The following is a 22,230-nucleotide window of genomic DNA, read 5'->3' on the forward strand; positions in this document are numbered from 1 at the left end:
AGGTGAGGTTGAGAATGTTTTCCAGTAAATGCCCAGGTGATGTTGATGTTGCTGGTTTAGGAACCATGCAGAGAACCTCTGGTTTCATCCAGTCATGATGTCAGACCCTCCGCCTTGCCTGGTTGGTTTAGTAAGACAGCAGAAAAAGTTTACTAGGGGCTTCTAGAGAAGGAGCTTTTTATTGTTAAGAGAGAGATGAGTTTCAGGGCATGCTATTCTGAAAAATGGCACATGGCATTTCAGAAAACAACAGAAGCAGGAAGGTCTCTCTCTCTCACTTTCTTTCCACTTCCTCCCTGAAGCAGGCCATAAAACCTAGCTGACCTTCCTCTGAAAGTAGGTCAGAAAATCCTCGTTTCAGATAAAGGGCTTCTCTCCCTATACCCAAAACAAAATAAAGAAATGTCCTCCTCTCTGAAGACACAGAGACACCAAGAAGAATCTGAACAAATAGGTTTTGGTGAGTTACCCCGCTTTATTACCATTGTATCACACCCTTCTGTTTCCCAGTCATCCTTTTGCAGCCCAACTGCCCACAAAAATACAGTCTTCCCTGCTTCTATAGGTCTTCATTTCTGTAGGTGCCTGTGTAACCTAAAATTTATATTAAATAAATTTGTATGCTATTCTCTTGTTAATCTTTTTTTTTTGTTGTTGTTATAGGGGCCTTTAAACTGCCTTTGCAAAATTATAACAATGAGGAATCTAACATAACTGACTCTACCTTGCTTCTAACCTCACAAGTTAACTGTCTTTGTTCATTCCTATATATAGGCTAACCTAACAATGGAAGAAATTTAGTTTATTGTTTAACTTTAGAGCAAGGATGATAATAGCCCTCAACAGAAAAAGAAGTCTTAAAGTGAGTGGGTGTTGTTTCCATGGTTGTTTTTCCTTTCTTTCTTTTTTTTTAAGTAAACATGTAGTATTGTTTTGTGTCTTTAAACATTTATGTAAATGGCAAACCTGTGTATACCGTACAGATTATCTTGTACTTTGTTTTTATCCATCGACATTTTCTCTCGTTTTAGTTTATTGTGGAGGGACTTCAAGATGGCTGAGTAGAGGCATCTCTTACTCGCCTCTTCTAAGAAGAACCAAAATAGTGAGCAGATAATCGCACTTCAAATAGATTATCTAAGAGAGAGCACTGGAATTCAACAGAGAAATGACAGGAAACACCTAAAGCAAGGAAGGAGAGGGAAGAGAGGAAGCCTGTTTGGCCAAGATCAGCTGGGAGCTGGGAGAGACTCCCCAGTGTGAGGACAAGGTAAATGAGAGATCCCTAGTGGTCCACATTCTCACCATGAACTCCTGCAATCCTACAACAGGAGAGCCTCTCAACCCCAGTGGCCTCAAGACTAACATAGGGGGCTCCCTGGGAACTGTGGGAAGGCACTGCTCTAGAGACGGAGCTCATCCTGGGTCTCACACATCCCTAAGCAGTGGTCTGACGGTGCCATGTTAAGAGCCCAGCCCCCACTGGACTGTGTTTTGCCTGGCAACCAGGATGAGGCAGCAATTTCGCACCCTCCCCCCAACACCTGCCCTGGCCCCATGCAGAGGGGCAGCTGTGCATTCTTACATGCCCCATGGGCAAATTCCACTGCCCACAGCTGCTGTGGCTGCGGACTGCAGGTGATCGAGGCACAGGGGGAAGTCCATGCTCCCTGGCTGCCTGCCTACGGCAGATTCCAGGGAAAGCAACCCATCCTCCCTAGTAGCAGGGCCTCTGCTGCCTCCACCAGAGCATTTTGCTGGCTACGGCTCACCCTACCTTTGCATACCACAGCCAGCGTCTATACGAACCAGTAGGGTGTCCAGCCTGGCTCCACCTTCTCCAGTACCGAGCACAGCGTCCAGAGGCCTGGGGATTGCCCAGCCCTCTCCACCACCAATGGCACCTGAGCACTCCTCCTGGGGTCTAAGTTTGGGCCCACTCAACCTACTGCTACCACAACTGCCACTGACCTGCAGGTGCCACATGTGGGTCTGGGGACTGGCCAGCCTGACCTGTCACAGCCACTGCCAACACCAGTGTGGACCACTTGGGTCCCAGAGGGATGTCCGTTGCTGCTACTGCCATCACCCATACCACATCCACTGCCCAGGGCCTTGGGAACCTGCTCACATGCCTGGCCCACTGCTGCCATTCCTGGGAACAAGCCTCCCAGAGGCCCAAGAATCAGCCTACCTGGACCAGCTAACACCAGTATGTATGATGCTCTAGGGCCCTAGGACAGGCATGCTCACCCACTGCTGCCACCGCTGGGGCCTGAAGACTGGCCTACCTGGTGTCCCAGACCCCAGCAAAACTTCTTCACAGTCTCCACTAGCAAACTGCATCCTGTCGTTGAGAAAATCACAGATACCACCAGTGCTGTTTATAGCCAAAGAAATCCTACAAAGACTAATCATCAGGGAAATGCAAATTAAAATCATAATGAGATATCATCATCTTACCCTAGTTAGAATGGCTATCATTAAACAGACAAAAAAAATACCCCTTAAATTGGCAAGGATGTGGAGAAAAGGGAACACTTATACACTGTTGGAAGGAATGTAAATTAGTACAACCACTGTGGAAAACAGTATGGAGGTTCCTCAAACAACTAAAAATAATCATCAGAGAAATGTAAATCAAAACCACAATGAGATACCGTCTCATACCAGTCAGAATAGCTATTATTAAAAAGTCAAAAAACAACAGATGCTGGTGAGGCTGTGGAGAAAAGGGAACACGTACACTCTTGGTGGGAATGTAAATTAGTTCAGCCACTTAGAAAGCAGTTAGGAGATTTCTCAAAGAACTTAAAACAGAACTACTGTTTGACACTGCGTTCCCATTACTAGGTGTATATCTGGATTAGTTCGTTCTTACATTGCTATAAGGAAATACCTGAGATTGGGTAATTTATAAATAAAAGAGGTTTAATTGACTCACAGTTCCAATGACTGGGGAGGCCTCAGGAAACTTACAATCATGGCAGAAGGCACCTCTTCACAGGGCAGGAGGAGAGAGAATAAGTGCTGAGCAAAGAGGGAATCCCCTTATAAAACTGTCAGATCTTGTGAGAACTCACTATCACGAGAGCACTATGGGGGAAACCACCCCCATGATTTATTTATCTCCACCTGGTCCTGCCCTTGACATTTGGGGATTATTACAATTCAAGGTGAGATTTGGGTAGGGACACAGGGCCAAACCATATCAATAATGAAAAAAAAAATTATACCAAGAAGACACATGCACTGCTATGTTCATTGTGCACTATTCACAATAGCAAAGACATGGAATTCACCTAGTTGCCCATCAATGGTGGATTGGGTAAAGAAAATGCGGTATACCTATACATACTACAGTCCTACAAAGCCATAAAAAAGAAAAAATCATGCCCTTTACAGCAACATGGATTCATCTGGAGGCCGTTATCCTAAGTGAAATAACACAGGAACAGAAAACCAAATACTGCATATTCTCACTTGCAAGTGGGAGCTAGATATTGGGTACTCAGGGACATAAAAATGGCAACAATAGAAACTGGGGACCACTAGAGGGACAAAGAGGAAGGGGGCAATGGTTGTAAAACTTACTATTGGGTACTATACTCATTACCTTGGTGACAGGATCATTTGTACCCAAGCCTCAGCATCATACAATATACCTAGGAAATAACCCTGTGCATGTATCCCTTCAATCTAAAGTAAAAATTAAAACCCTGGAAAAAGAACTACCATATGATCCCATCATCCAAATACTAGGTTTTTATCATAAAAACAGAAAAAGAAATCAATATATTGAAGAGATATCTACACTGTTATGCTTATTGCAGCACTATTCACAATAGCCAAAATATGGAATCAACTTAATTGCCTACCAATGGATGAATGGATAAAGAAAATGTGGTATAAACACACAATAAAATATTATTCAGCCATGAAAAAGAATGGAATCCTGTCAAATGCAGCAACAAATGGATAGCTGGATGGAACTGGAGGCTGTTAGGTTAAGTGAAATAAACCAGGCAAGACAAATACCACATGTTCTCACTCATATGTGAGAGTTAAAAAAATTGATAACATGGAGGTATAGAGTGGAATAATAAATCCCAGAGACTGGGAAGGGTGTATGTGTGGGCGTTGAGGGAGGATGGAGAAAGGCTGGTTAATGGGTACAAAAATACAATTAGATAGAAGAAACACTTTCTAAAGTTTGATAGCAGAGTAGGGCCACTGTAGTCAACAACAATGTATTTTTCAAAATAGAAGAGTAAACCTGAAATGTACCCAACACACATAGAAAAGATACATACTAAATATCTTGACTTGACCATTACATATTCATGCATGTAACAAAATTTCTTATGTAACCCTAAATATGTACAAGTATACTGTATCAAAAAAAAAAAAAAAAAACCAAAAAAGATTTAGTTTATTGTAATAGCTTAAAGTGTTCCATTTTAGGAGCAGACCACATTTTTTTTATCCATCCTGATAAGCACGTAGCCGCTCTAGGGTAGCTACCCAAAGGGGGAACTGCTCCACTGATAGTGGGATGCATCAGCTTAGCAGCTTACTAGGTAGAGCAGAATTGCTCCCCAAAGAGCTACAACAATTCGTCCTCCTACTAGGCACATGCGAATTTCCATTTCTCACATCCTTGCCAACAATTTGTATTAATAAACTTATTTTAAAAAGTTTTTGTGAAAGACATTGTGAAAAAATAGACCATACTTCCCCCACTAATTTTTAAGGCTTTTTTTTTTGTTTTTGTCATAAATGAAGTTGCAAGACGTAAACCCAAGTCTGTTTCCTGTCTGTCTATTCTGTTCCAGTTGTCACTGTGTCGCCTTGCTCTGTGGTATGACTTTACAATGAATCCTGACATCTTTGAGTGTAAGTTTTCCTACATTTTTCTTCTTCAGCATTGTCTTGGTTATTCTCTTTGCCCTTTCTTATTCTATAGGAATTTCAGCATCTGCTTGACCAAGTCTGTGAAAAACCCAGGAGGATTTGACTGCAATGCATTGACTTTATTGATTAATTTGAAGAGAATTGCCAACTTAAAAATATTGCTTCTTTCTTACTCATGAACGTGCTGCATTTTTCCATTATTTTTCAGATTTTAAAAATTTACATCCTTCAATAAAATTTTATACTGTTTTCATAATATTAATATATCTCTTTTGCCAGTTATATTCCTATGTACCTTATATTTTTGTTGCTGCTGTGACTGATACAGTTTTAAAATTACATTTTCTAATTGGATGTTGCAGGTGTATAGAGATGTTATTGATTTTTGTATATGATTTTATATCCAATAAGCTCTTACTGCTTTTAATAGTTTATATATTCTCATAGATTTTTCTACACGGACAATACTATTATCTGTGAATAATGACAGTTTTGATTCTTCATGTCCAATCTTTACATCTCTTTTTTCCTCCCTCTGGTCTTTGCTTTAGCTAAGACATCCAGGATAGTGCTGAATACAAGTGGCACTAATGGACATCCTTGTTCTTTAAAATGCAATGTTTTAAACATTTTACTATTTAGCATGATATTTGCCAAAGGTTTTTGGTAAATACCTTTATCAAGTCAAGAAAGTTCCCCTGAGTGCTGGTGTCTAAGAGTTTTTATAATAAGTGGATATTGAATTTTATCTATTCTCCTGCATTTTTGAGATTATCATATAGGCTTTTTTTTTCTTTTATCAATTAGGGTTGTGTATTACCTTTATTGATTTTCTAACATTAAATAATCTTTGCATTCCTGAGATAGGCCTTAGTCAGTCATGGGGTATCCATTTTTAAATGCCTCACTGCATTTATTTGCTAATAAATTATTTAAGTCTTTTACATCTATGTTTATGAGTGAACTTGGCCTGTAATTTTCTCTTTTTATATGATCCCTCTCCAGTTTTGGGCACTAAGTACATTAACTTTATATAATAAACCAAAGAGTTTTTCTTTTCTGTATGCTTAGTAACAGTTTGAATAAGTTAGGAAACACTATTCCTTGAAGGTTTGAAATATACTTGAATAATCATTTCAGCCCTTATTTGGCCATGAGGAAGAGCATAGATTGTTAATTAGTGGATTCAATTTTTTATATCAGCATGTCTATTCAGGTTTTTATATTTCTTGTGAGAAAATGTTGGTAATTAATTTTTAAAAAAATGTATGCCTGTCTGGGTTTCAAATTTATTGGCATCAAGTTGTTTATAGTATTCCTAAGATGTTTTAAATTTCTGATGTGTCTGTAATTACGTATCTTTTCTCATGTCTAATATGGATACTTTGTACCTTAGTTCTTTTTCTTATTCAATCTTACCAGAGGATTAGCTTGTTTCTGGTCACTGCAAATATTCAGCGTTTTGCTCTGTTGATCCTCTTTTATTTATTTATTTCTGTTATTATATGATGAATTTCTACCCTTAAATGTCTTATTTCCTTTCTCCTACTCCTTCATTTGAGTTTACTGGTTTTTTCTATTTTTTTTGAATCAGATGAAGTTCATTACTTTTTAAAAATTTTCTAAGACTAAATGCATTCAATATCCTCATGAAAGTTGTGATTGTAAGTATCCAATAATACAAAAAGTACAAAACAGACCTGTGGAGTTTGAATATATTAATAAAAAGTGCATGACTGCATGCGGTACATCCTACAGGTAAAGAGAGGTGGAAGGGGAAAAAGAAGACTGTGGTTGAGGGCTAGTGAAAAATAAATAAATACAGAAGCAGAGATGATTCACACTAGAGGATATCCTACCACCGATACTACAGCCAAAATTACAAACAAATTTTTTCAGAATAACTCTGGAGGATAATAACGGCTGGACTCTTATAATTCACCTCAAAGACTGTGGGAGAGCCAACCCAAGTCATTGTGCGGTCTGTGCATACGGTGGCTTGTAGCATGTAGTTTTTTCTGAAAGGAGGAAATATAAAATGTGTTTAGATTAACTGTAAAACTACAGGGTGCCTATAAAAGGTGACTAACTCCTTATTGTTACACTATCCAATTTTAAAAATCCTATTTAAAAAATAAGCACTGAGTTATGTTACTATAGGGCAGGCAAATGCTTCTTCCTCATTATGAAATCTGAACTGGTGATATGTTTTTTTTCTTGCAATAAGAGTACTTTGGTTTGGGTTCAAGTGAGAGGCTTTTAATGAGCATTTTAGAATTGAAGAGCCCTGAGTTCAGGATGTCTCAATGTTCAGAAAGCCTGACTAAAAGAAGCCAAACCAAAACCAACCCACTTGTCATTAATACCACCCCTCTTTTCTTCTAGTAAATTTTACTTTAAATATAGAGTGGGAAAAAACCCTAATAGGCTGAACCAAGTCAAACACCCACTCTTCACAGACAAAACCTTCACAAAAGTTAGCTGAAGTAATCCAGACCTAAAACTGACCTGTGCAGATTTTCAAGGAAGTCATCAGTTATGTAACACAAACAGAAGTCAATTATTTACACACTCAGCAATTCCTCTAAGAAATGTGCCCCAAGAAGCATTAGTTTTTGTTTTGTGCCATCCTGAAGACTACACATTTTAGTTTTGAGATAGTTTAACTTTTGTGTTTGTTTGTTTAATTGAGGCAGAGTCTCTCTCTGTCGCCCAGGCTGGAGTGCAGTGGTGCAGTCTTGGCTCACTGCAACCTCCCTCTCCCGGGTTCAAGCGATTCTCCTGCCTCAGCCTCCTGAGTAGCTGGGATTACAGGCATGCGCCACCACGCCCGCCTAATTTTTATATTTTTAGTAGAGACAGGTTTCACCATGGCCAGGCTGGCCTCAAACTACTGACCTCGAGTGATCCACCCACCTTGGCCTCCCAAAGTTTTGGGATTATGGGTGTGAGCCACCACACCTGGACTCCGATAGTTCAACTTTTTTTTTTTTTTTTTTTTTTGAGACAGAGTCTTGCTCTGTCACCCAGGCTGGAGGCCCGATCTCGGCTCACTGCAAGCTCTGCCTCCCGGGTTCACGCCATTCTCCTGCCTCAGCCTCCCGAATAGCTGGGAATACAGGCACCCGCCTCTACACCCAGCTAATTTTTTGTATTTTTAGTAGATATGGGGTTTCACTGTGTTAGACAGGATGGTCTCGATCTCCTGACCTCTTGATCCACCCGCCTTGCCCTCCCAAAGTGCTGGGATTATAGGCGGGAGCCACCGCACCCGGCCGATAGTTCAACATTTTTAATAGAATGTGTTCTCTATTATGTGTTAATGCTTTGGTACTGTTCATATAGGGTCTTGGCTACCCTAAAGACTTGTTATTTCCCCAAGAGGAGCATTGATTCTGCTTTAGAAGTTTCATAAAAATTGAAATCTTTATCAAATATTAATATCAAGAGAGGTGGCACAGAATGCAACATATACAGTCATCTTTCCTTTCTGTATATTTAGAAATTACTTTTTCCTTTAAGGTATTTGCAACAGAAAGCACAGTCTGTCCTGCTTAATAATCAGTAGTACAGGTTTCAATCGTTGGAACCTTGACAAGACCTTAATATTTCAAAATTATTAACAACTACCTCTAGGGGCAAGTCCATGTTACTGAGTTATGACAAATTATTATCATGAGGGAAAACAAGTGTAGCTGGCTACCTTAAAAAATGCCTAACCACTGCTTCTCAATATAGAAGGACTAAAACCACATACCGTTTAGCATATGACAAATCCCATCTCTGTCCCCTGAAATTCCCCTAGTTTCATTCCTTAGAAGGGTATTTAAAAAAGACCTATAGCAGCATTTGGCTTTCTTGTGAAATATCCAGCATCTTAAATATTATTTACAATTCTTTTTTTGTGAAGCTGGAAACTGACTTCAGAATTTGTGAGACTGGTGGGAAAATAACCCATTCAAAACTATTCTAGAATTTCTTTTTTGGCAGAGTAGCAGGTATCCAAGTTAAAAATAGGAGGAACAGTTAGTTGTTTTGTGGTCTTTTCAAAGTTTAAATTGCTTTTTGTTCCCCGTTTCTACTCCTGAGTGAGGTGGGCAGAGATTCTGGCCCCTGCCCTTAGGATTTCTCGGTAGTTGCTTTCGTATTCCTGCGGCAAGGCTTGAACAGATGTGAGCTGATGAGGACTTCCCCAAAATGGCCTTTATAAACAGACCCACTACGTATCTTCTGTCTTTTTCAGTCCGTGAGATCTAAAAAGGAAAACACCTGGTGTTCTGGTAGAACCAGAAGCCATCTCCATAACTGAGCCATCGTCTGACTGGTTGCTGTTACAAGGAGGCACTTGAGGTGGTACTGTGAGCATCATCATTGTGATCTTTACCTTCCTTCTGCAGTTTATTGGTCTGGTTGCTTTTTATCCTCTTCCCAGATACAGTTTTCACTCTCTTTGGTTTCAATGTAGTCTTTAGACTGGGTCCAGCCCTGCATCTGCCACGTGAATCCAGGGTTTTTGGATCCTGCTGGCAACGTCTTCCATCTTTTCACAAACAGGACACAGGCATTGCAGATGTCTCATGCAGCCCCAGAGAGCTCTGGAAGTCCTTTCCATAGCGTTTACTGTCAGTGAAGCGAGAACTGGAGGACTTAACTCTGCAAACGCAGCAGCCCTCTATACTTTGGTACATCTTTGGCTTGGGAAAAACCAAACATCTTTTCTTCTGGGCAATAGTCTTCCAAATCTTCCAGAAGCATCCATTCCATACGAAACAACATGCCGGAGGTGCAGAGTGCACGCCAGGCCAGTCCCTTTCTAAGCCCTCCCTCTTCAACTGCCTTGTCTAGAAAGATTGGCCCATTACCTTTTGACCTTTCTTCTTATCTAATAAATGCATTTCAGGCTAAATTGCCCATAAGTGCTGACTGAGTTGCATCCATCAATTTAGATATGCAATATTTTTATTGTTATTCAAGTCTGAATATTGATAATTTCCTTTATGATTTATTTGTGGTCCTATAAATTATTTACATGACATTGACATTAAAGATTTCTCTAAGATAATATGGTTTTAAAGTCTATTTCTCTACTATTGGTTTCTAATTTTATAGTACTTTGATCACAAAATGTGGTCTGCTGCACAATGTTTTGAATTTGTTGAATCTTGCTTTGTGAGGAAGAGTCTCTAGTAAATTTATTCATGTGTCCTTGAAAATAAAATGCAATCTTTAATTTTTGGTGTAGAATATAAGTTGCAATCTGTTTGGTAAAGTTTATTAATTGTACTACTTAAGTGTCTATTTTCTTTCTGGCTTTTATTCAGTATTGTAAGATGTTAAAATCTTCCTTCCAGGATTATGGATATGTTCATTTCTCCTTGTGAGTCTTTGGTTTTACTTTATATATTTTAAGGCCATGTTATTAGAGACTGTTATAAGACTATTATATCTTTTTTTTCAAATTATTCATTTTATCATTACATCATGTTTTCTCCCTTAAATTTATTTTTGTCTGATTTAATATGACTGTTTTTATTTATTTATTTATTTATTTATTTATTTATTTATTATACTTTAAGTTCTGGGGTATATGAGCACAAAGTGCAGATTTGACACACAGGTATACATGTGCCATGTTGATTTGCTGCACCCATCAACTTATCATTTACATTAGGTATTTCTCCTAATGCTATCCCTCCCCCAGCCCCCCACTCCCCAACAGGCCCTGATGCGTGATGTTCCCTGTCCAAGTGATCTCATTATTCAATTCCCACCTATGAGTGAGAACATGCAGTGTTTGGTTTTCTGTCCTTGTAATAGTTTGCTGAGAATGATGGTTTCCAGCTTCATCCATGTCCCTGCAAAGAACATGAATTCATCCTTTTTGATGGCTGCATAGTATTCCATTGTGTATATGTGCCACATTTTCTGAATTCACCTATCATTGATGGGCATTTGGGTTGGTTCCAAGTCTTTGCTGTTGTGAACAGTGCTGCAGTAAACATATGTGTGCATGTGTCTTTATAGTAGCATGATTTATAATCCTTTGGGTATATACCCAGTAATGGGATTGCTGGATCAAATGGTAATTCTAGTTCTAGATCCTTGAGGAATTGCCACACTGTCTTCCACAATGGTTGAACTAATTTACACTCCCACCAACAGCATAAAAGCATTCCTATTTCTCCACATCCTCTCCAGCATCTGTTGTTTCCTGACTTTAATGATTGCATTCTAACTGGGGTGAGATGGTATCTCATTGTGGTTTTGATTTGAATTTCTCTAATGACCAGTGATGATGAGCATTTTTTCATGTGTTTGTTGGCTGCATAGATGTCTTCTTTTGAGAAGTGTCTGTTCATATCCTTCACCCACTTTTTGATGGGGTTGTTTGTTTTTTCTTGTAAATTTGTTTGATTCTTAGTAAATTCTGGATTTTAGCCCTTTCTCAGTGAGTAGATTGCAAAAATTTTCTCCCATTCTGTAGGTTACCTGTTCACTCTGATGGTAGTTTCTTTTTTTTTTTTTTTTTTTTTTTTTTTGAGACGGAGTCTCGCTCTGTCGCCCAGGCTGGAGTGCAGTGGCACTATCTCGGCTCACTGCAAGCTCCGCCTCCCGGGTTTAAGCCATTCTCCTGCCTCAGCCTCCCGAGTAGCTGGGACTACAGGCGCCCGCCACCTCGCCCGGCTAATTTTTTTTTTTGTATTTTTAGTAGAGACGGGGTTTCATTGTGTTAGCCAGGATGGTCTCGATCTCCTGACCTCGTGATCCGCCCGTCTCGGCCTCCCAAAGTGCTGGGATTACAGGCTTGAGCCACCGCGCCCGGCCTGGTAGTTTCTTTTGCCATGCAGAAGCTCTTTAGTTTAATTAGATCCCATTTGTCTATTTTGGCTTTTGTTGCCATTGCTTTTGGTGTTTTAGTCATGAAGTCCTTGCCCATGCCTATGTCCTGAATGGTATTGCCTAGGTTTTCTTCTAGGATTTTTATGGTTTTAGGTCTAACACTTAAGTCTTTAATCCGTCTTGAATTAATTTTTGTATAAAGTGTAAGGAAGGGATCCAGTTTCAGTTTTCTCAGCACCATTTATATTCCCCATTTCCTGTTTTTGTCAGATTTGTCAAAGATCAGATGGTTGTAGATGTGTGGTGTTATTTCTGAGGTCTCTGTTCTGTTCTATTCGTCTATCTCTCTGTTTTGGTACCAGTACCGTGCTGTTTTGGTTACTGTAGCCTTGTAGTATAGTTTGAAGTCAAGTAGCGTGATGCCTCCAGCTTTGTTCTTTTTGCTTAGGATTGTGTTGGCAATGCAGGCTCTTTTTTGGTTCCATATGAGCTTTAAAGTAGTTTTTTCCAATTCTGTGAAGAAAGTCATTGGTAGCTTGATGAGGATGACATTGAATCTATAAATTACCTTGGGCAGTATGGCCATTTTCACGATATTGATTCTTCCTATCCATGAGCATGGAATATTCTTCCATTTGTTTGTGTCCTCTTTTATTTCATTGAGCAGTGGTTTGTAGTTCTCCTTGAAGAGATCCTTCACATCTCTTGTTTGTTGGATTCCTAGGTATTTTATTCTCTTTATAGCAATTGTGAATGGGAGTTCACTCATGATTTGGCTCTCTGTTTGTCTGTTAATGGTGTATAGGAATGCTTGTGATTTTTGCACATTTATTTTGTATCCTGAGACTTTGCTGAAGTTGTTTATCAGCTTAAGGAGATTTTGGGCTGAGATGATGGAGTTTTCTAAATATACAATCATGTCATCTGCAAACAGGGACAATTTGACTTCCTCTTTTCCTAACTGAATACCCTTTATTTCTTTCTCTTGCCTGATTGCCCTGGCCAGAACTTCCAACACTATATTGACTAGGAGTGGTGAGAGAGGGAATCTCTGTCTTGTGCCAGTTTTCAAAGGGAATACTTCCACTTTTTGCCCATTCATTATGATATTGGCTGTGGGTTTGTCATAAATAGCTCTTATTATTTTGAGATACGTTCCATCAATACCTAGTTTATTGAGAGTTTTTAGCGTGAAGGGCTGTTGAAGTTTGTCGAAGGCCTTTTCTGCATCTATTGAGATAATCATGTGGTTTTGTCATTGATTCTGTTTATGTGATAGATTACATTTATTGATTTGCATATGTTGAAACATCCTTGCATCCCAGGGATGAAGCCAACTTATCGTGGTGGATAAGCATTTTGATGTGCTGCTGGATTCAGTTTGCCAGTATTTTATTGAGGATTTTAGCACTGATGTTCATCAGGGATATTGGTCTAAAATTCTCTTTTTTTGTTGTGTCTCTGCCAGGCTTTGGTATCAGGATGATGTGGGCCTCATAAAATGCATTAAGGAGGATTCCCCCTTTTCTGTTTATTGGAATAGTTTCAGAAGGAATGGTACTAGCTCCTCTTTGTACCTCTGATAAGATTTGGCTGTGAATCCATCTGGTCCTGGACTTTCTTTGGTGCGTAGGCTATTAATTATTGCCTCAATTTCAGAGCCTGTTATTGGTCTGTTCAGATTTAGTCCCAAGACTAAACCAGGAAGAAGTGGAATCTCTGAACAGACCAATAACAGGCTCTGAAATTGAATCCTGTGTCCAGGAATTTATCCATTTTTTCTAGATTGTCTAGTTTATTTGCTTAGAGGTATTTATAGGATTCTCTGATGGTAGTTTGTATTTCTGTGGGATTGGTGGTGATATCCCCTTTATCATTTTTTATTGTGTCTATTTGATTCTTCTTTCTTTTCTTCTTTATTAGTTTTGCTAGTAGTCTCTCAATTTTGTCGATCTTTTCAAAAAACCAGCTCCTAGATTCATTGATTTTTTTGAAGGGTTTTTTGTGTCTCTATGTCTTTCAGTTCTGCTCTGATCTTAGTTATTTCTTGCCTTCTGCTAGCTTTTGAATTTGTTTGCTCTTGCTTCTCTAGTTCTTTTAATTGTGATGTTAGGGTGTCGATTTTAGATCTTTCCTGTTTTCTCTTGTGGGCATTTAGTGCTATAAATTTCCCTCCACACACTGCTTTAAATGTGTCCCAGAGATTCTGGTATGTTGTATGTTTGTTCTCATTGGTTTCAAAGAACATCTTTATTTCTGCCTTCATTTCATTATTTACCCAGTAGTCATTCAGGAGCAAGTTGTTCAGTTTCCAAGTAGTTGTGCAGTTTTGAATGAGTTTCTTAATCCTGAGTTCTAATTTGATTGCACTGTGGTCTGAGAGGAAGTTTGTTGTGATTCCTGTTCTTTTACTTTCGTTGAGAAGTGTTTTACTTCCAATTATGTGGTCAATTTTAGAATAAGTGCAATGTGGTGCTGAGAAGAATGTATATTCTGTTGATATAGGGTGGAGAGTTCTGTAGATGTCTATTAGGTCTGCTTGTTGCAGAGCTGAGTTCAAGTCCTGGATATCCTTGTTAACTTTCTGTCTCGTTGATATATCTAATATTGCCAGTGGGGTGTTAAAGTCTCCCATTATTATTGTGTGGGAGTCTAAGTCTCTTTGTAGGTCTCTAAGGACTTGCTTTATGAATCTGGGTGCTCCTGTATTGGGTGCACATATATTGAGGATAGTTAGCTCTTCTTCTTGCATTGATCCCTTTACCAGCATGTAATGGCCTTCTTTGTCTCTTTTGATCTTTATTGGTTTAAAGTTTGTTTTATCAGAGACTAGAATTGCAACCCCTGCTTTTTTTTGCTTCCCATTTGCTTGGTAAATCTTCCTCCATCCCTTTATTTTGAGTCTATGTGCATGTTCGCATGTGAGATGGGTCTCCTGAATACAGCACACTGATGGGTCTTGACTCTTTATCCAATTTTCCAGTTTATGTCTTTTAATTGGGGCATTTAGTCCATTTACATTTAAGGTTAATATTGTTATGTGTGAATTTGATCCTGTGATTATGATGTTAGCTGGTTATTTTGCTCGTTAATTGATGCAGTTTCTTCATAGCATCGATGGTCTTTACAATTTGGCCTGTTTTTGCAGTGGCTGGTACCAGTTGTTTCTTTCCATGTTTAGTGCTTTCTTTGGGAGCTCTTGTAAGGCAGGCCTGGTGGTGACAAAATCTCTCAGCATTTGCTTGTCTGTAAAGGATTTTATTTCTTCTTCACTTATGAAGCTTAGTTTGGCTGGATATGAAATTCTGGGTTGAAAATTCTTCTCTTTAAGAATATTGAATATTGGCCCCCACTCTCTTCTGGCTTGTAGGGTTTCTGCTGAGAGATCTGCTGTTAGTCTGATGGGCTTCCCTTTGTGGGTAATTCGACCTTGCTCTCTGGCTGCACTTAACACTTCTTCCTTCATTTCAACCTTGGTGAATCTGACAATTGTGTGTCTTGGGGTTGCTCTTCTTGAGGAGTATCTTTGTGGTCTTCTCTGTATTTCCTGAATCTGAATGTTGGCCTGTCTTGCTGTGTTGGGGAAGTTCTCCTGGTTAATATCCTGAAGAGTGTTTTCCAACTTGGTTCCATTCTCCTCATCACTTTCAGGTACACCAGTCAAACATATATTTGGTCTTTTCACATAGTCCCATATTTCTTAGAGGCTTTGTTTGTTTCTTTTTACTCTTTTTTCTCTAACCTTGTTTTCTCACTTTATTTCATTAATTTGATCTTCAATCACTGATACCCTTTCTTCCACTTGATCGAATAGGCTATTGAAGCTTGTGCAAGTGTCATGAAGTTCTTGTGCCGTGGTTTTCAGCTCCATCAGGTCATTTAAGGTCTTCTCTACACTGTTTATTCTAGTTAGCCATTTGTCTAATCTTTTTTCAAGGTTTTTAACTTCCTTGCGATGGGTTCGAACATCCTCCTTTAGCTTGGAGATGTTTGTTATTACCAACCTTCTGAAGCCTACTTCTGTCAACTCGTCAAAGTCATTCTCTGTCCAGCTTTGTTCTGTTGCTGGTGAGGAGCTGCGATCCTTTGGAGGAGAAGAGGCGCTCAGATTTTTAGAATTTTCAGCTTTTCTGCTCTGGTTTCTCCACACTTTTGTGGTTTTATCTACCTTTGGTCTTTGATGTTGGTGACCTACAGATGGGATTTTGGTGTAGATGACCTTTTTGTTGATGTTGATGCTATTCCTTTCTGTTTGTTTGTTCTCCTTCTAACAGTCAGGTCCCTCAGCTGCAGGTCTGTTGGAGTTTGCTGGAGGTCCACTCCAGACCCTGTTTGCTTGGGTATCACCAGCGGAGGCTGCAGAACAACAAATGTCACAAAACAGCAAATATTGCTGCCTGATCCTTCCTCTGGAAGCTTTGTCCCAGAGGGGCAGCTGCCTATATGAGGTGTCTGTCGGCCCCTACTGGGAGATGTCTCCCAGTTAGGCTACACGGGGGTCAGGGACCCACTTGAGGAGGCAGGCTGTCCGTTCTCAGAGCTCATACACTGTGCTGGGAGAACCACTGCTCTCTTCAGAGCTGTCAGACAGGGACGTTTAAGTCTGCAGAAGTTTTCTGCTGCCTTTGTTCAGCTATGCCCTGCCCACAGAGATGGAGTCTAGAGGCAGTAGGCCTTGTTGAGCTGTGGTGAGCTCCACCCAGTTTGAGCTTCCCGGCTGCTTTGTTTACCTACTCAAGCCTCAGCAATGGTGGACGCTCCTCCCCCAGCCAGGCTACGATCTTGCATTTCGATCTTGGACTGCTGTGCTAGCAGTAAGCAAGGCTCCACGGGTGTGGTAGCCACCCAGCCAGGCATGGGAGAGAATCATCTTGTCTGCTGGTTGCTAAGACCTTGGGAAAAGCACAGTATTTGGGTAGGAGTGTCCCATTTTTCCAGGTAGTCTGTCACGGCTTCCCTTGGCTAGGAAAGGGAAATCCCCCAACCCCTTGTGCTTCCCAGGTAAGGTGATGCCCTGCCTTGCTTCAGCTTGCCCTCTGTGGGCTGCACCCACTGTCCAACCAGTCCCAATGAGATGAACCAGGTACCTCAGATGGAAATGCAGATATCACCTATCTTTTGCATGGATCACGCTGGGAGCTGCAGATTGGAGCTGTTCCTGTTTGGCCGTCTTGGCTCTGACTGTATTTATTTTATTTTGGTAAGTATTACTGCATTATGTAATTTTTCACATCTTTACTTTCAACATTTTTGGAATTAGGTTTTAGGTGTGTCTCTTATGAATAGCATATAATTGGAAAGTGTATGTGCCAAAAAACCAGTGTAAGACTGGTGAGTTTAGTATGTGCATATTTATTGTGATTGCTGATGTCTCTATTTCTACCATTTCATTTTATAGTTTATAACTACTGCATAGCCCTTGGATTCTTCTCTCACTTTCTCATGTGTGTGTGTATGGGGGAGATGGGGTCTATTAGATTGATTGAGTTTTCTTTATTCCTGTGTAGCTACCCATATAACCTTCTCCTTCAGACACTGCATACTATTCTATCTTTTTAGGTGCTACCTTCCTTTTTTGCATGCATAGTTGACCTAAAAAATGTAAATGTAATCAATATGTCTATTCTTTACATAAAAAAGCAGTAGCTCTTTCCTTTCATGTTATTATTGTATATTATTTAATTCCGTCTTTAAAAACACACATGCACAAGATCAGTCAATACCTTTGGCATTGTTTTATACAGTCAGTGCTTCAACTATTTCTTCACTTTCTTTACTTTCATTTCTTCATTGTAGGTTTAATTTCTTTCTTCTTAAGAAACATCCTTTAGTATTTTTTTCAAGAAGATCCTGTGTATGGTAACTTTTTTTCAGTATCAGTCATTGTTAATCTGAAATGTCTTAGCTTGCTCTCACTATTTTAGAAAATTAAGTTATAATTAAGATATAATAAAATACATAGAGTTCAGTTCCATATGTTCTGACAAACTACTACCAAAGCAAGATATTAAGATGATATTTCTATCATCCTAAGAAATTCCCTTGGGCCTCCTTCCAGTCAGTTTCCTGCCCTGCTCCATTCCAGAGACAACCACGGTTCTCTTTTCTTTTCTTTTTTTCTTTTGAGATGGAGTCTCACTCTGTCATCTAGGTTGGAGTGCAGTGGCACAATCTAGGCTTACTGCAACCTCTGCCTCCCAAGTTCAAGTGGTTCTCCTGCCTCAGCCTCCTGAGTAGATGGGACTGCAGGCATCCACCACCACACTTGGCTAATTTTTGTATTTTTAGTAGAGATGAGGTTTCACTATGTTGGCCAGGCTGGTCTCGAACTCCTGACCTTGTGATCCTTGGCCTCCCAAAGTTCTGGGATTACAGGTGTGAGTCACCATGCTCGACCCGCTGTTCTGTTTTCCATCACTATTAGATTAGTTTTGTCTTTTACAGAACTTCTTCATATATGTATACGTTTGTATATATATGTACTCTTGTATTTGACTTCTTTTACTCACAATGTTTTTGCAATTCATCCACGTGTTGTGTGTTTAGTACTTAATTGAAGAAAATTATGAGTAGTATTTCATTATGTGACTATAACATTTCTTTACTCTTTCTCCTGTTGACAGACAGTGGGTTCTTCTATAGATCAACCATTTCCCTAGCTAGGTGGGTCTGTTGTTTTGAGAATTTGAACAATCATTCAGGATGCCAAACTGCATTATCTGTCCCCATCTAATAATACTTGCTATTCATTTCCTGCTATTCATTCCTCTTTTATCTTTCAAATTTCTTACCTTTCCCTGGGATTAAATATAAGAATGCTATCCCCAGTTCCTTCAGTTTTTTTTTTGTCCAGTATCTCAAAATCCAAGACTTTTTCTGAAGTCACAATTGCTTCCAAATTATTCAGCAACTGTTAGGAGTGGTTGGAGCATGAGATAATGGGATTCTTCGTATATAATAATCAGTTATAACATTTATGAAGAATTTACTATGTGGTAGATGTTTAGTTAAGTACTTAATTTAGATGAGCACATTTAATCCTCAACACAATTCTAGGATGACTCCCACTTAACGGATAAAGACACTGAAGCTTAGTTAAGCTCAGGAAGATGACCCATCAGGTGAATGACAAGTTAGAATTTGAACTCAGCCTATCTCTGTACCTTGCATTCTTAAAAATTGTTCGCCTTGCTGGGCAGAAACTATACTTTTAGCTTATTGGGGCACCTCCATACATATCACTAGGGTAATTTTTTAGGCTATCTTTTCTTTCTGGAGCCAAGGCACTTGCTAGTTATCTGCAGATCTTTCTTTCTGCTTCATGGTCATGGGATGTTGCACTTTCTCCAGGAAGTGTGGCTCACATTCTAGAGAGTGCCTCCTTTCTGTGTGAATTTCTTTTGTTCAGAGATCTTGAACCTTTCCTTTCTCCTTAGTGGTAACCAGCTTTCCAGTGAACCAGAAGGAGACCAGAGGGATGAATTAAATCTCTGCCTCTACAGGCAGGCCAAAGTGCTGTTCTCCTGGCTTCTGGAAGACCTTTGGGTTATTTAGTGATTATTTTCACAACCCAGCTGGGCATTCAGTGAGAGAGCCTCTTGGATTAATTAAGCAGTGATAATTAACTGAGTTTCAGGCCTCAGTGGAGTGGTTTTAGGTGGTAATTTCGCAGTTACTAAGACGACAGCTTTAAATCTCTCAGACAATCTTACACATTTTTTTTTTGTACCTTAAAAGTAGCACAGCTGATTTCCCAGAGAAATTTGGTGCCCTGTGTATGTGAATAAAGATAATAAATATAAATGAGGTAGATAGGCCATTTGGCTACTTGTAATTCAAGCTTCCTCAGATTGTCCATGAACTCATGATATAAGAGAAGAAATCCCTAAAATATAGTGAATGGAGATGAAATATGTTGAGGTTTGGTTTCTAGAGCAAATGTGAAATTGAAGGAAAATGCAGTTTTTGAAATAATTCAGGTCAATTGCATATTGGAGAGACTAAACAACAATAACAAAATATCCAAGAGAGAATGGGAAAGGTAAGAAATATGAGACACTGGTTTTGACCCATACAAGATGAAGGGCAATAAAGCACATTAAATTCACATGGAAAGGGGATAGGCCAGGAAGATTCATCTTTGTTTGGAGAGCCATGCCTCTGAATTACTAATGAACAATTTGAAAGATAACACTAGAGTTTGATTTATGCTCACAAAGAAAGACTTGGCTTTCAGACTAAGGAGCCAGCAACAATGGAAAGGCTCAAGGTAGAATTTGAGACTGTTCTCCTGTCCAAACTCCAGATCAGTGGCAAACAGAGAAATGGAATGATGCTCATTTTGGTCTTATAATGTCCACAGAAGATCTCTATCCTCTTTGTAATCTTGAAGAAAACCCCTGTCTGTGTCAAGGCTCAATCACCATGAAGTGTAGGGTGGATACAGACATATGTCTGCTGACTTCCAAATTCTCGCTAACCAGAAAGTTATTTCTCCTCAGCAGCCATGACCGAGGGGAGAGAGAGAAGGAAAGTATCCTCTTGGGTTGGGAGACCAGGCAAGCTCCCCTGGTCCCTTTTGGCTCTGAGGCAGAATGTGGGAGGAAGAGAATGCTCTTTAGCTACTTATTTTCTTTCAAACCTGATTTTCTTTCAAACTTTAGGGTGTGGGCCAGTGTAAAAAGCCCTGAAGGTTACTCAGAGTCCAGCCACAAGATTAGGCTTCACAACCTGTACCCATGAAGGGTTGGATGATGCCTTCATTGAAGGGGTTGGGATCTTGAGCATACAACTCCACCTTTTAGGCCCTATGGGCTGTCCCATGAGGAGAGGAAAGTTTTGACTGCTGGGGAATTGTGTTAGTAAGGGTTTTCTAGAGAGTCAGAACCAGTGGTGTACACACACACACACACACACACACACACACACACACACAGAGAAACACACATTCTGTAGAACGATGTTTCAGTCAACAATAGGCTGCATATTGTTGGTGGTCCTATTATTGGCTTATCATGGAGCTGAAAAATTCCTATCACTTAGTGATGCTGTAGCCATTGTAATGTCAGAGCACAATGCGTTACCCGTATGTTTGTGGTGTTGCTTGTGTAAAGAAACTACTGAGCTGTCAGTCATATAAAAAGCATAGCGCTTATGGTTATATACAGTACATAATACTTGATAATGATAATAAAATGACTATGTTACTGATTTATGTACTATTATACTATATTTCTTTTGTTATTTTAGAGTACTCCTTCTACTTATATAACATAAAAGTTAACTGTAAAACAGCCTCAGGCAAGCCCTTTAGGAGGTATTTCAGGAGAAGGCATTTTTGTCATAGGCGATGACAGCTCCATGAGTGTTACTGCCCCTGAAGACCTTCTGGTGGAATGAGATTTGGAGGTGGGAGAGAAGACTATTGATGACCCTGACCTTGTGTAGGCCTAGGCAAATGTATGTGTTTGTGTCTTAGTTTTTTTTAAAAAATTAAAAAGTAAAGAAAAAAATTGAAAATGAGAAAGCATATAGAATAAGGATACAAAAAATGTTGTATAGCTGTACAATGTGTTTGTGTTTCAAGTGTTATTATGAAAGATCAAAAAGTTAAAAAAGTTTATAAAGTAAAAAAGTTACAGTAAACTAATATTAATTTACTATTGAAGAAAGAAAAATTAAAAACATAAATTTAGTGTTGCCTAAGTATACAATGTTTATAAATTCTACAGCGCAGTAGTATACAGTTGTGTCCTAGGCCTTCACATTCACTCACTACTCACTGACTCAACCAGAGCAACTTCCAGGCCTGCAAGCTCCATTCATGGTAAGTGCCCTATACAGGTATACCATTTAAAACAATCTCTATACCATCTTTTTACTGTATCCTTTTCTATGTTTAGATATACAAACACCAATCACTGTGTTACAATGGCTACAGTATTCAGTACAGTCACATGCTGTACAGGTTTGTAGCCTAGGAGTAATAGGTTATACATGTAGCCTCAGAATGTAGTAGGCTGGACCAATCTAGGTTTGTGTAAATATAATACTGTATGATGTTCACACAATGATGAAATTGCCTAACAAAAACACTTCTCATAACGTATTCCTGTCATTAAATGACACATGACTATCTATCTATCTATCTATCTATCTATCTATCTATCTATCTATCTATCTATCTATCTATCTATCTTTGAGTGAGACTGAGAGAGAGAGAGAAATAGAGGAGAGAGAGATTTATGTTAAGGAATTGGCTTATCCAACTGTAGGACTGTTCACGGTGAAATTTGTAGGGCAAGCCGGCAGGCTGGACATTCCAGCAAGAGTCCGTGTTGCCTATTGCAATCTTAAGGCCATGTGGATGCAGAATTCCTTCCTCTTTGGGGGAACCTCAGTCTTTTTTCTTAATGCCTTGAACTGATTGGATAAAGACTACCCACATTGTGATGGGTAACCTGCTTTACTCAAAAA

At 39.4% G+C, this 22,230-nt stretch overlaps 1 long non-coding RNA gene and 1 pseudogene across 1 annotated transcript; one reads left to right on the forward strand and one right to left on the reverse strand.

Moving 5' to 3' along the window:
* Nucleotides 1–327: 327 nt before the first annotated feature.
* On the forward strand, nucleotides 328–5,200 carry LOC139356529 (uncharacterized). Its single transcript, XR_011608520.1, has 3 exons — nucleotides 328–862; nucleotides 1,032–1,270; nucleotides 4,836–5,200. It is a non-coding gene; the product is annotated as an uncharacterized lncRNA (long non-coding RNA).
* Nucleotides 5,201–8,967: 3,767 nt separating this feature from the next.
* LOC105463370 (SIN3-HDAC complex-associated factor pseudogene) lies at nucleotides 8,968–9,690 on the reverse strand (annotated as a pseudogene).
* Between the last annotated feature and the right edge of the window lie 12,540 nt (nucleotides 9,691–22,230).

Source organism: Macaca nemestrina, chromosome 10 (assembly GCF_043159975.1).
Source record: "Macaca nemestrina isolate mMacNem1 chromosome 10, mMacNem.hap1, whole genome shotgun sequence".
NCBI classification, from domain to species: Eukaryota; Metazoa; Chordata; class Mammalia; order Primates; family Cercopithecidae; genus Macaca; species Macaca nemestrina.